We start from the raw sequence: 11,521 nt of genomic DNA, 5'->3' as shown, positions 1-11,521 counted from the left end.
TTTCTCTTGTTTTTTCTTGTTTTTCTTGTTTAACGAGTTGGATTAAAACTAGTCGGACTAAGATTAGTGAGACTAAGACTAGTCAGACTAACGTGTTTACATGTCATTAAGGAAACTGAATTATTGTCGTAGTCTGACTAAAATCCGACTTTTATCATGAACGTAAACACACTGAGCGTTACAGACGTTTTCATTCAGGATTCATTGACTGTTTTTTGTGATTGTTGTTATTTTTTTACAGTGTATAGACTAAGAGAGAGTTTTGAGTGAGAAACAGCTGATGAATTAAAGACGAAGCGTCTGCTTCTTCTTCTCTGAACATGAACAGCAGCTTACGCTGTATTTGCTCGCACTTAGTGTCTGAATGAATCATTGACTCCTATCATTTATTGACTGTCACATTTAAATGATGAATGAACGACCACGACGAAGACTCTGGCAACCGCTGAAATCCCACGTGTTTGCAGGAGAGAGCGAGAGAGACAGAGGGACAGAGAGAGAGAGAGACAGGGAGAGAGGCAGAGAGACAGAGAGGAAGAAGGAGCTGTAAAATGCATCCATAAATAAAAGAGCAGTAATCACATGTTGTTGTCACAAATCCCAGAACAAAGAGCATCGCTGTTAAAACCCAGAGGAGAAACCACAGACACGGATGCTTCTTTTTCACTGAGAGTATGAATTATTCATGTTCTTCTTCTTTCTGTTACTGCACCGTATGGAAACACCATCCACATGTATAGTTAAATATGGATATTTAAAGAAACAGAGAAGAATATTTTGGGACATTCTCTTGTTTGCCACAAACACATTTATTAATGTTAGCTAGCTGTTATCTATCTTCGCCATCTAGCTTCCTTTCTAGCTGGCTAGCTAGCTTTCTACCTAATGGTCCATCTATAGCTAGCTAGCTAACTATTGTTCTGTCAGTCTAAGATAGCTATGAGGTGTATTTGTCTGGTTTGTGGCGTAAGTAGCTAGCTAGCTACTATTTTAGGCTGCTATATTTCTTAGCTGTCTATCTATGTTTCTTACGAGCTAATTAGCTAGCTAACTCTCTAGATATCTAACTAGCTGTTTTTCTAGCTAACTGGCGTTCTGTCAGTCTAAGATTGCTACTAGTTGCATTTGTCTGGTTTGTGGTGTGAGTAGCTAGCTAGCTACTATTTTAGGTTGCTATATTTCTTAGCAATCTATCTGTGTTTCTTACGAGCTAATTAGCTAGCTAACTGGCTAACTAGCTTCCTAACAGTGCTGTGATGAAGTTGGGTGTGTTTTTGTCCTTTAAAAGTCTTATGATTTTAGATAAACATCACACTTTTAAACGTCTTCTTCTCCGCAGTGAATGTCGATTTATTATCCAGTGAAATTGGTCAGTTTTATACCAAACACATGAACCATGTCGTTTCCGTCGGAGCTCATTTTTATCTCCGGCGTGTCTGCGTCTGGACAAATTACAGTTCACGTCTTAACTCCAGCACAGAGTGAACGTATGAGCCTGTTTTTCTCTCCATGCTTCACGTCTTTAAAGATTGTTTTTTTGCCCTTTCTGTGTTTGTGTGAGCCGCCGCCGCCGCAGCCGCCGCCGCGCTCACACCGCTCTCCGCTGAGACGCTGCTTACTTGGCACATTCCCGGCGAGGACTATTTCTTCTCTGTCACACCTTGTCAGAGTGACAAAAGAGCAGAAGCACAAGCTTCTCCTTGTATATCCTCACACGCACCTATTTATTATCTCCCAGTGTTAGCGTGGAGCTGCAGCAGCAGCCGGCGTGGACTGACCTCCTCTGAAGCAGCCTCCCAGAATACCCTGCAATTTATGGGTGTCGCAAACACAGAGGACATGTATTCATGAAGCGCTCATACATAAAACATCCAGATCTGCGTGACAGGTGGATTATTCCTGCAGACACTAACTGGGCTCGCGCCGGTGACACATGTTCACGCGACGCTGCACTTTTCCACTCGCCGTGAAAAACACGAACCACGAGAACGCGACTGACGAATGAAACTGGTTAAAAAAGTCGCAGTTTAACGTCGATGTCACTGACACTCATGTTCTCCTCATAAATCAACGAGAGTTGAAAACACCTCTTCATTGTATATATCTCACTCCACATCACTTTAAGTCTACGATGTTTTAAGAACATGTTTCACGTCTTTATTTCGCTGTGACAGGAAAACGCTCCCACACCAAACCCCATAGAGAAAACCAGTGATTTAAGCATCACAGCACACAGGAGCTGCTGATCCACTGCTGCCTCCATCACTGAGTTCTAATGTCTGATTCCATCAATTCGGCTTTTGAAATATTTCATTTAGACTTAACTCAGTGACACAAAGTGACCACACGAGGCAGCAGAGGACCAGCAGCTCCTGTGTCCCTGTGAGCTAAAATCACTGATTTTCTCTATGGGCTTTGGTGTGAGGGAGTGAGCGCTACTCTTTAAATGAGTAAAGGCAAATGTTTGTTACTTATTAACCTTGTTGTTTCCATAGTAACCTGGCTATCACTCAATTTAAAGGTTACTCTTAATAATTAAAGAGTTTTACCTGACCAAGGAAATATCAGTGGCCCTCAAATCTATCTGTGTGTGTGTGTGTGTGTGCAGTGCGTGTGCAGCGTGTGTGTGTGTGTGTGTGCGCCCTGGTTAACTCTCCTCTGCTGGTAATGATTCTCAGAACATGGATCACTCAGAGTCTCCTGATAGTTTCTGTGTCAATTAAACTGAAACAACAACAACAACAACAACAACAACAACAACAGCAAGTTCTCACAGCGAGCGTGAAACGTGACCTCACACGTGTCACTTCCTGGAAATCCAACGATCGGCCGCTCCTGCTTGAATGAGGTCCTCGGGGTCTGGAGGCTGAACGACAGAGTGGTCAGGAGCAAACATGGAGGAGGAGGAGGAGGTGGGGGAGGAGGAGGAGGAGGCGTCATCCATAACACTAATTGGAGTGAGCGGCAGCTGCAGGACATGAGATAATCAAAGCTTCAGAGGCATGAGCACGGTGATGGAGGCGTCTGTCTGTCTCCGGGAGGGGGGCGGGGCCGAGGGCGACGCCACAGAGCTCGCTGCTGATTGGTCGACTGACATCACATTTTATTTAAATATATATGAAGGTATATATACGCATATATATCAGACTGCCAAATAATGAGCTATTCTATATATACACCATCAGACTAGCTGCCAAATTGTGAGCTATTCTGTAAATCCTTATATATAACCCAACTAATGTTGTGAAGAAGGACATGAGGACAGTTGGTGTAACAGAAGAGGACACAACGGAGAGGACAAGATGAGAGTCCGAGGATCCTTTTTTTTGGGGGGGGGACAAATGTCTGACCACACACCAGCTAAATGAGGACACCTTGTCAAGTGGGGACATTTAAATTAAAGCTGAACGGTAAAAGTCAAGATGTCAGTAATGTCTCTAAATATGACAGAATTTAATTTGAGACACATGTGAGTGAGTGAGTGAGTGAGTGAGTGAGTGAGTGTGTGAGCAGCTGCAGGCTGTTCCGTGCCTGTTTAGCACAGTGTTGTAAAGTAAGTGGAAATTGAATAAGTGAAGTCAGGCTTACAGCCCTCCTCTCTCTCTCTCTCTCTCTCTCTCTCGCTGGTATTGATCCTCAGGTTCTGACTAGAAAGAGTCCGGCTTTAATGAGCTTGTGCTGACTGACAGCTGGATCACAGAGTGGATGTAATGTCTCACATGTGTTGTTGTTTTAAATGAATTAAAGGGTTAAAGGTCACTGTGTGTGTGTGTGTGTGTGTGTGACAGTATTCAGGGTCTTTTGGCAAAATAGAAAAATCAATGTAAAAAGTTTTTTTAAAGAGTTAACAGTGAAAGTTCAGGTTAAGTTGAGTTAAAGTGTCATTTATGACATCACTGAAAAAGACATTTAAAACCATTTTACAAAAGACTCAAGACTTTAAGTCTACGATGTTTTAAGAACGTGTTCACGACTTGATCTCACTGTGAGACGGATGTGAGTGTGTGTGTGTGTGTGAGTGTGTGTGTGTGTGTGTGTGTGTGTGTGTGTGTGAGTGTGTGTGTGTGTGTGTGTGAGTGTGTGTGTGTGTGTGTGTGTGTGTGGTTGGCAGAGTGACGCTCCTGGCTGCAGAACACTCACGTTACTCTCTGTTGCGTTTCCTGTTTCCCGGCGTGAACATGTGGGAATCACATGGCAGCAGCCGTCGCCGCCGGCTACGCCTCACTAGCACGCCGCGCTAATGGGAAAGCTGGCCTCGGCCGGCGCCGTGCGGCGAGCGCGGGCAGCTCACAGGAAACGCACCGGCGGCTCTGACGCTCTGTGATCGTCCAACATGAACGAGGACCAACGTGTTCACACAGAGAGGAGATATATGTATGTTACACCACGTCAACAATGAGCGTGACATCAGCTGTCTATCACAGCAGAGCCACGCCCCTCGTTAACGTCCAACTGTCTTTATTTGTGCCAAATAGACCATAATAGTTATTGTCTGGTTGGAGACTGGTGTGTTTGTGACGTCGCTCTCAGCTGTGATGTAAAGTGTTTCCTGTTTCTTTTTTATTTAAATGCACAAGTGTAATAATAACAATAATAATAATAATAAAAGCACGATGGCTGAGCGGCTAATGGAGCGCCCCGGTGTCCTGCTGTTTAATATCCCAGTGTTTTATTCAGTAAGTGACCGTGATACGAGCCGTAATGTCGTCCCTCGAGTCCTAAAACCACTCGACATAGAGCCGTTATTATCTTCCGCTGTGTTCACTGCAGCAGCTTTGGAATCACCGCTGCGCTTTATTTAAACGCGGCAGCGCCGTCGTTTAATGAGACGCCCGAGAGCTCGTCCGCGCCGACACTAATCCTGCGAGTTTGTAATTTTACGCTTCAGACGACGCTTCCTCATGTGTCGGCGACGCTTCGAGTCCACGGCACTTTTTTTTGGTTGGATCAAAATTTACATGGATTTCATTGCTCCGCCCTCATTTTTAAAGCAACAGCCTGTGATCTCTAAAGTGTTAATGTTAGTATTGAACGTGATAGATCCGGGTTTTTACGTGTTTTAGGTCCGTAACAAAAAACTTCAGTCAGTTTGAGTCTACGACGTCTTAAGAACACGTTCACGTCTTTATCTCAGTGTTTGACGGACTCTTCCGACAGGAAACTGAAGTTTTCGTAAACCGTAAACTCTCCCACACCAAACCCCATAGAGAAAATCAGCATTTTTAACATGACAGCACACAGGAGCTGTTTAATAACAGTAAGAACAGAAACTTTACAACCGTGAGTTTAAATGTCTTATTTTGTCAATTCGGCTTTAGAAACCCTTCATTCAGATTAACTTCAGTGACACAAAGTGACCACACGAGGCAGCAGAGGACCAGCAGCTCCTGTGTCCACGCCAGCTTAAATCACTGGTTTTCTCTATGAGGTTTGGTGTGGGAGAGTGAGTGCTTTACGAGTGCTTTTACTGAGACTGAGCCTCCTCATCTCAGCAGCAGGGGGCGCTCACAGCACAGTCAGTGCTGACTCTGTGTTACGGTGACTCACACAACCACAGTTAAAGACTGTTCTTTTCTTCCTCTGCAGTCAAACACCTGCGATCTGAACTGTGAGGAAATCAAACTCAGCCTCGTCAAAGAAAAACCTCGACAGCTCCGATCCGTCACTCGAACGCGTCGTCGCGGCGACTCAAACCTCAGCACATCTGCGCTCACAGACGTCAAAGAAGATCGCTGACATCACGCGACACAATGCACCGCCTCACATTTCCACTTTCTGACTCAGTCAGCAGTTCAGCTGCCGCTCTGGATGTGTTTTCATATATACGCTGTCAGAGTTTTCTTTAAATAAAACCTCCCTGAAAGAAACATGACGGACACATTATCAGCAGCAGGTTCACGTCTGGAGAGGAGCGCGGATACAACGCCAGATAAAAAAGCTTTTTGTGAGCGGTTATCCCGGCGCCGCAGGGCGACTCCTCGCCGCCGAGCTCAGAGGCAACAACAAAAAACAGCCGGATTAGAACCTTTAATAAAAGGTTTAAAATGTCTATTAAAGGCACAGTTCAAGACTTTTCCAAGAGGAAAGTGAAGTTTGTAAAGCACTCACTCTCCCACACCAAAGCCCATAGAGAAAACCAGTGATTTAAGCTGGCGGGGACACAGGAGCTGCTGGTCCTCTGCTGCCTCGTGTGGTCACTTTGTGTCACTGAAGTTAATCTGAATGAAGGGTTTCTAAAGCCGAATTGACAAAATAAGACATTTGAACTCACGGTTGTAAAGTTTCTGTTCTTACTGTTATTAAACAGCTCCTGTGTGTGTGTGACGTTAAAATCACTGGTTTTCTCTATGGGGTTTGGTGTGTGTGTGTGTGTGTGTGTGGGAGAGTGAGTGCTTTACAAACTTCAGTTCCCTGTTGGAAAAGAGTCTTTCTCTCAGCAGCAGGGGGCGCTCATACAACTACACATGAGCTCAATCAACTCACCTGTTCTTCATCATCCACGGTCTGTGTGAGGAGGAGTGAAGCAGTGAATCAGTGAAGTGGTGAATCAGTGACATGTTTTTGGTGAACTCAGGGGACAAACCCGTGTCTGTCGTCTTCATCACCAGCGCTGAAGACAGTCCAGTGGACAAGGACGATGCTTCGATACTCGACACATCGTGGGTTCAAATCCTACTCATGGTATGTGACTGTGTGTGTGTGTGTGTGTTTGTCTGACTAGGCTAACTAGCTACATCTTTGCTGACTAATGTTAGCATTGAAGTTAAAATGGGAATAGTTTTTTTTTTTTGAAGCAAACTCTGCACTGACTGTGCTGTGAGCGCCCCCTGTGTCGAGAACCAGCATAAAACCCATGTTTATCCACTTTAACAAAAGACTCAGGTCTACTGCTGCCTCGTGTGGTCACTTTGTGTCAGACTTTAAAAGCCGAATTCACAAAATCAGACGTTTGAACGTAGTGATGGAGGCAGCAGTGGATCAACAGCTCCTGTGTGTGTGTGTGTGTGTGAGACGGTAAAATCAATGATTTTCTCTATGGGGTTTGGTGTGGGAGAGTGAGTGCTTTACACATTTCCATTATAGGTGAATTAAAGGCCAACATGCTAAGAACATGCTAATATGGCCTTAAAAATGAGGCCTAATATTAGTTTACGTGATTGGGCATGGATGCTAACATTAGCAGCTAGCACCAGAGGTGACACAGCAGCTCCTGTGTCCCCTCGAGCTAAAATCACTGATTTTCTCTATGGGGTTTGGTGTGGGGTGTTAAAAGCTGATTTTAGTTCATAAAATCTACGTCAGTTTAATTCTACGTCGTCTTAAGAACACGTTCACGTTTGTAAAGCGCTCACTCTCCCACACCAAAGCCCATAGAGAAACTCAGTGATTTATAATTAGAATTATATAATTCAGCAGTGGGTTATAAATTGCAGTACACAACAACATTAATATATCAGATTAAAGTGGTCGCTGAAAAGGTCCCGTGTTGACGGTGAGACATTTCCTCGTCCTCGTCCTCGTCACCGGGACACATCTGCTCTTTCAGACTCTCGTTCACTCTCTGCTTTGTTTAAATCTCGGACATAATACATCTGCAGGACGCCGGCAGGCTTTTTCCACATTTTTCACAATTCCTGCCCGGCGCGGCCGCGCGGCGGTGCGGCGGTGTAATTAATCTGGCTGACAGGTGTCTGCGGCGCAGGTACAAACAGCCAAATAATGGGCCGCGTTGAGGATGTGACGGCTCCCGCCGCGCGGTGCGGCAGGGGGAGCGCGCGGCGAGCAGCAGGTGTTCGCTGCAAATGAAACAGAGAGGAATCAGGAAGTTTACAGCAGATCAATCAGACGCACAAACACACACACGGGGATTCACCGCGCACAACGCCGCTTTAACACACGTGTGTGTTGCTGTAGATGTGATGTTTCTGTGTGTATATCAATAATTACTTAGATTCAAGTATTTAACGCAAGTTGCCTGATGTAAAAAGACTTATTTTAACTGTTATTTTAATGTAGACTTTATTAACTGAGTCTTTTTGTTATCCCACACCAAACCCCATAGAGAAAATCAGTGATTTTAACGTGACACACACAGGAGCTGTTGAATAACAGTAAGAACAGTAACTTCTTATCTTGTTACTGTCTTATGTCTGATTTTAACAAACTCGGCTTTTGAAATATTTCATTTAGACTAAACATTGTGACACAAAGTGACCACACGAGGCAGCAGAGGACCAGCACCTGTGTCCCCGCAGCTTAAAACACTGATTTTCTCTATGGGGTTTGGTGTGGGAGAGTGAGTGCTTTACAAAGTTCAGTTTCTTAAAACTTAAACCGACTCAGATTTGATCAGTTGTGGTTTTTGTTTCGTGACTAAAATCTTCCTTGTGTTTCTACCGGCAGCCATTTTGTTTTCACTGAGCGTGAGTTAGGTGGTTAATATGCTATCATGCTAATATGACATTAAAAAATACAATGCTGAATGATAGTTTAAGTTATTGGGCATGGATGCTAACATTAGCAGTTAGCAGCAGAGGTGACACAGCAGCTGTTTTTCTCTCTGGACTCTGGTGTGGGAGAGTTTCCGGTCGATGGACTCGGCATCAGTGACCTCGCAGCGACTGTAACGTCCTCCAGGACGGATGTGATGTGGCAGCAAACGGCCGCGGCGGCAGGGGAAGTCATCAGAGCGCCGCGTGCGCGAGGTGCTTCGCGCTAACGCCTTCATTTGTTTCTGCGCGCGACGCCGGTGCAGGAGCGGGAAAACGCGGTGACACGTCGGCCATTTTGATCAATCCTCCACATTGAAATGTCAGCGTCGTGCAGAAGCAACAGGAACATGAACATTCTCTTTCTTCATCTGCAAGAACGTAACGATGATCAGTGTGCACTGTAAAAACACAACAACGCGGGTTTTAATGTGGTTGTTTTTACTCGTAATCACACGCGGTGACTGGAAACACGTCAGATTTATGTTTAATCTGAAGATTAACACCTGAACGTAGATGTTAGGAGATTAAACCTGTTTTTAACACACCACACCAAACCCCATAGAGAAAAGCAGTGATTTTACCATCACTGCTGATCCACTGCTGCCTCCATCACTAAGTTTAAATGTCTTATTTTGTGACTTCAGTGACACAAAGTGACCACACGAGGCAGCAGCAGCTAAAATCACTGATTTTCTCTCTGGACTTAAATGTAATTTCCACAAAACTCTGAAGAATGAAAGCATTTATTTAGTCTTTAAGGAAAAGAAGGACAAACTCGTCTCCGCCTGTCGTCCTCAAAACAATCAGCAGCAAAACAGCTTCAGCTTCAGACTGATGCAAATCACCTCATTAACTCCACAACATCCACCATTCTACCATTCTGCAGCCGGAGACGGCGAGGAAACCAGGGAGGGAGGGAGGGAGGGAGGGGGAGGCGGCCTGATGGAACATCTGCTGGATTCACCCGTCTGTGCCGAGAGAGAAAAGAAAAGAAAAGAGGAGGAGACGGAGGAGACGGAGGCTCGGTGCCCGGCGACCACCAGGTGCCAGGAGGCAAAGTGACAAAAATCCACAGATAAAGAAAAAATAATCCCTGAGGAAACAATGAATGTGTCACAGTTTATTTCTCTCCACAAAATAAAAATCATAGAAAGTCTGTACTCACTAAATCTGCTGCTGCTGCTGTGGAGCAGGAAGAAGAAGCGGAATTAGGATGACCGCCAGATTTAATCTCAATTCAGAGAAAAGGAGATGATGGCGGCGTGCACACAGGAAACTTTCGCACTGAATGTTTCAGGAAGAGTTTAAGAGTTTAAGAAGAGTTTAATCCCACAATCTGAGGATGAATTCATCATATTGTGATCAAATAATCTGGTTTAGTTCTAACTTTATTTAGTGAGAAAACGTGGAAAAACAGTTTTGATCAATAATACATTTAAAAATTGTAATTATTTTAGGAAATTGTGTGTTTTTTTGGTGATAAAATGAGTTAATCAATAAATAAAGGTCTGACTTTAGTTTCTTTTTTTTCTTCCAAATGATTGATATTTGTTTCCTTTATGCTGATGACGCACTGATTTGTATATTTATGCCTTTGACTGAAAAAACAAGGTGAAAGATATTTAATCCTGTTTTAAAGACGGTGTGTGTGTGTGTGTGTGTGTGTGAGCCACATGTCACTGAAGCTTCACGTCGTCGTCTCTACATTTATTATAGCAACAGCACAGTAATCCGTCACTTTACAAGAACTTTGTTAGATTAAAAACTAACTTGTAGATTCATCATGAAAAAAACATGTTCTACTTCTTCTTCGTTGTCCTCAGAAACGATGTCATCAAACAAAACACAAGTGCTTGTCCTGGAGACACTGGAGTTGCTGGAGACACTGAAGACAATGAAGACGCTGGAGAAGCTGAAGACACTGGAGACACTGAAGACAATGAAGACGCTGGAGAAGCTGAAGACACTGGAGAAGCTGAGGACGTTAATGTGTCGAGCAGAGAAAAAGACATTAAAGTGAAATCAATCCTGCCGCACAAATCTACTTAACCCCGCCCCCCTCTGTGCCGCTCCACTGATGCTGTTGATAAAACCACTCCCTGGTCTTTAATGGAGGTCATGTGCCGCCGCCGCTGAGAAGTAAATATTCTCCTGAACTCTGGCTCCTCAGAGCTTCAGGTTCTCCTGTGATCGCACGTCTCACTTTCACCGCGACGCCGTTATCGTTGGTTTGTTCCAGAGAAATCTGTGATTTATTCAGATCTAAAGATCATGTGGAATGTTGTAGAGATGACTGAAGAGCTTCTACTGATGGGATTGAAAACGTTCTAAGGCTTATTCAGGACGTTCCACATTTAGATTCAGATGTTTTCCTGGTCAGATGGTTGAAGTTGTCCTTTCGAGGCTTCATGGGAACGTTCGGGTGGACAGTGGCCAATGAAGACATTCTGAAGGTCATCTAAAAGGTTCTTAAGGTCATGGGGAGGTTCCAAAGATCATTGAGAAGGTCCTACCTTTAGTTTCAGATGTTTACTCACTCAGTGAGATGATTGAAGTTGATTTTCAGTGTCTGGTCATGTTAGTGTGGATGGAGGTCATTGAGAACGTTCTGTAGGTCATCTAAAAGCTGCGTGGGGTTACATGGAGGTTGTGGTTGTCGTTAAGGATTCCAGGGGGAAATGAAAGGCTCAAAAAAGGGTTCTGAGGGTAATGTGGAGGTTCTAAAGTTAGTTGTTAGCGTGGACGATGGCCTTTGAGAACATTTCGGAAGATTTTATCGTTTGTGGGGGGATTTTCAAAAGGCTGCGATGGTGTTGAAGTGATAATTTACGAGGTTCTAAGGAAGAGTAAAGGTTACTAGGATCTTTTGGAGTTTCTAAGGGTCATTGAGGAGGTTTGTGAGGATGTTTTCAAGCGGCCATGGGAGATGAAGGTCATCGTAATAGTTCTTCAGGTCATGTAGAAAAGTCTTTGAGGAGCAGATTCAGATGAATCATGGTGGGTGTGACCACGGACGATGTTCTGAAGGT

This window comes from Solea senegalensis, linkage group LG12 (genome assembly GCF_019176455.1).
Source record: "Solea senegalensis isolate Sse05_10M linkage group LG12, IFAPA_SoseM_1, whole genome shotgun sequence".
Classification (NCBI taxonomy): Eukaryota; Metazoa; Chordata; class Actinopteri; order Pleuronectiformes; family Soleidae; genus Solea; species Solea senegalensis.
This window is presented reverse-complemented; position numbering follows the sequence as displayed.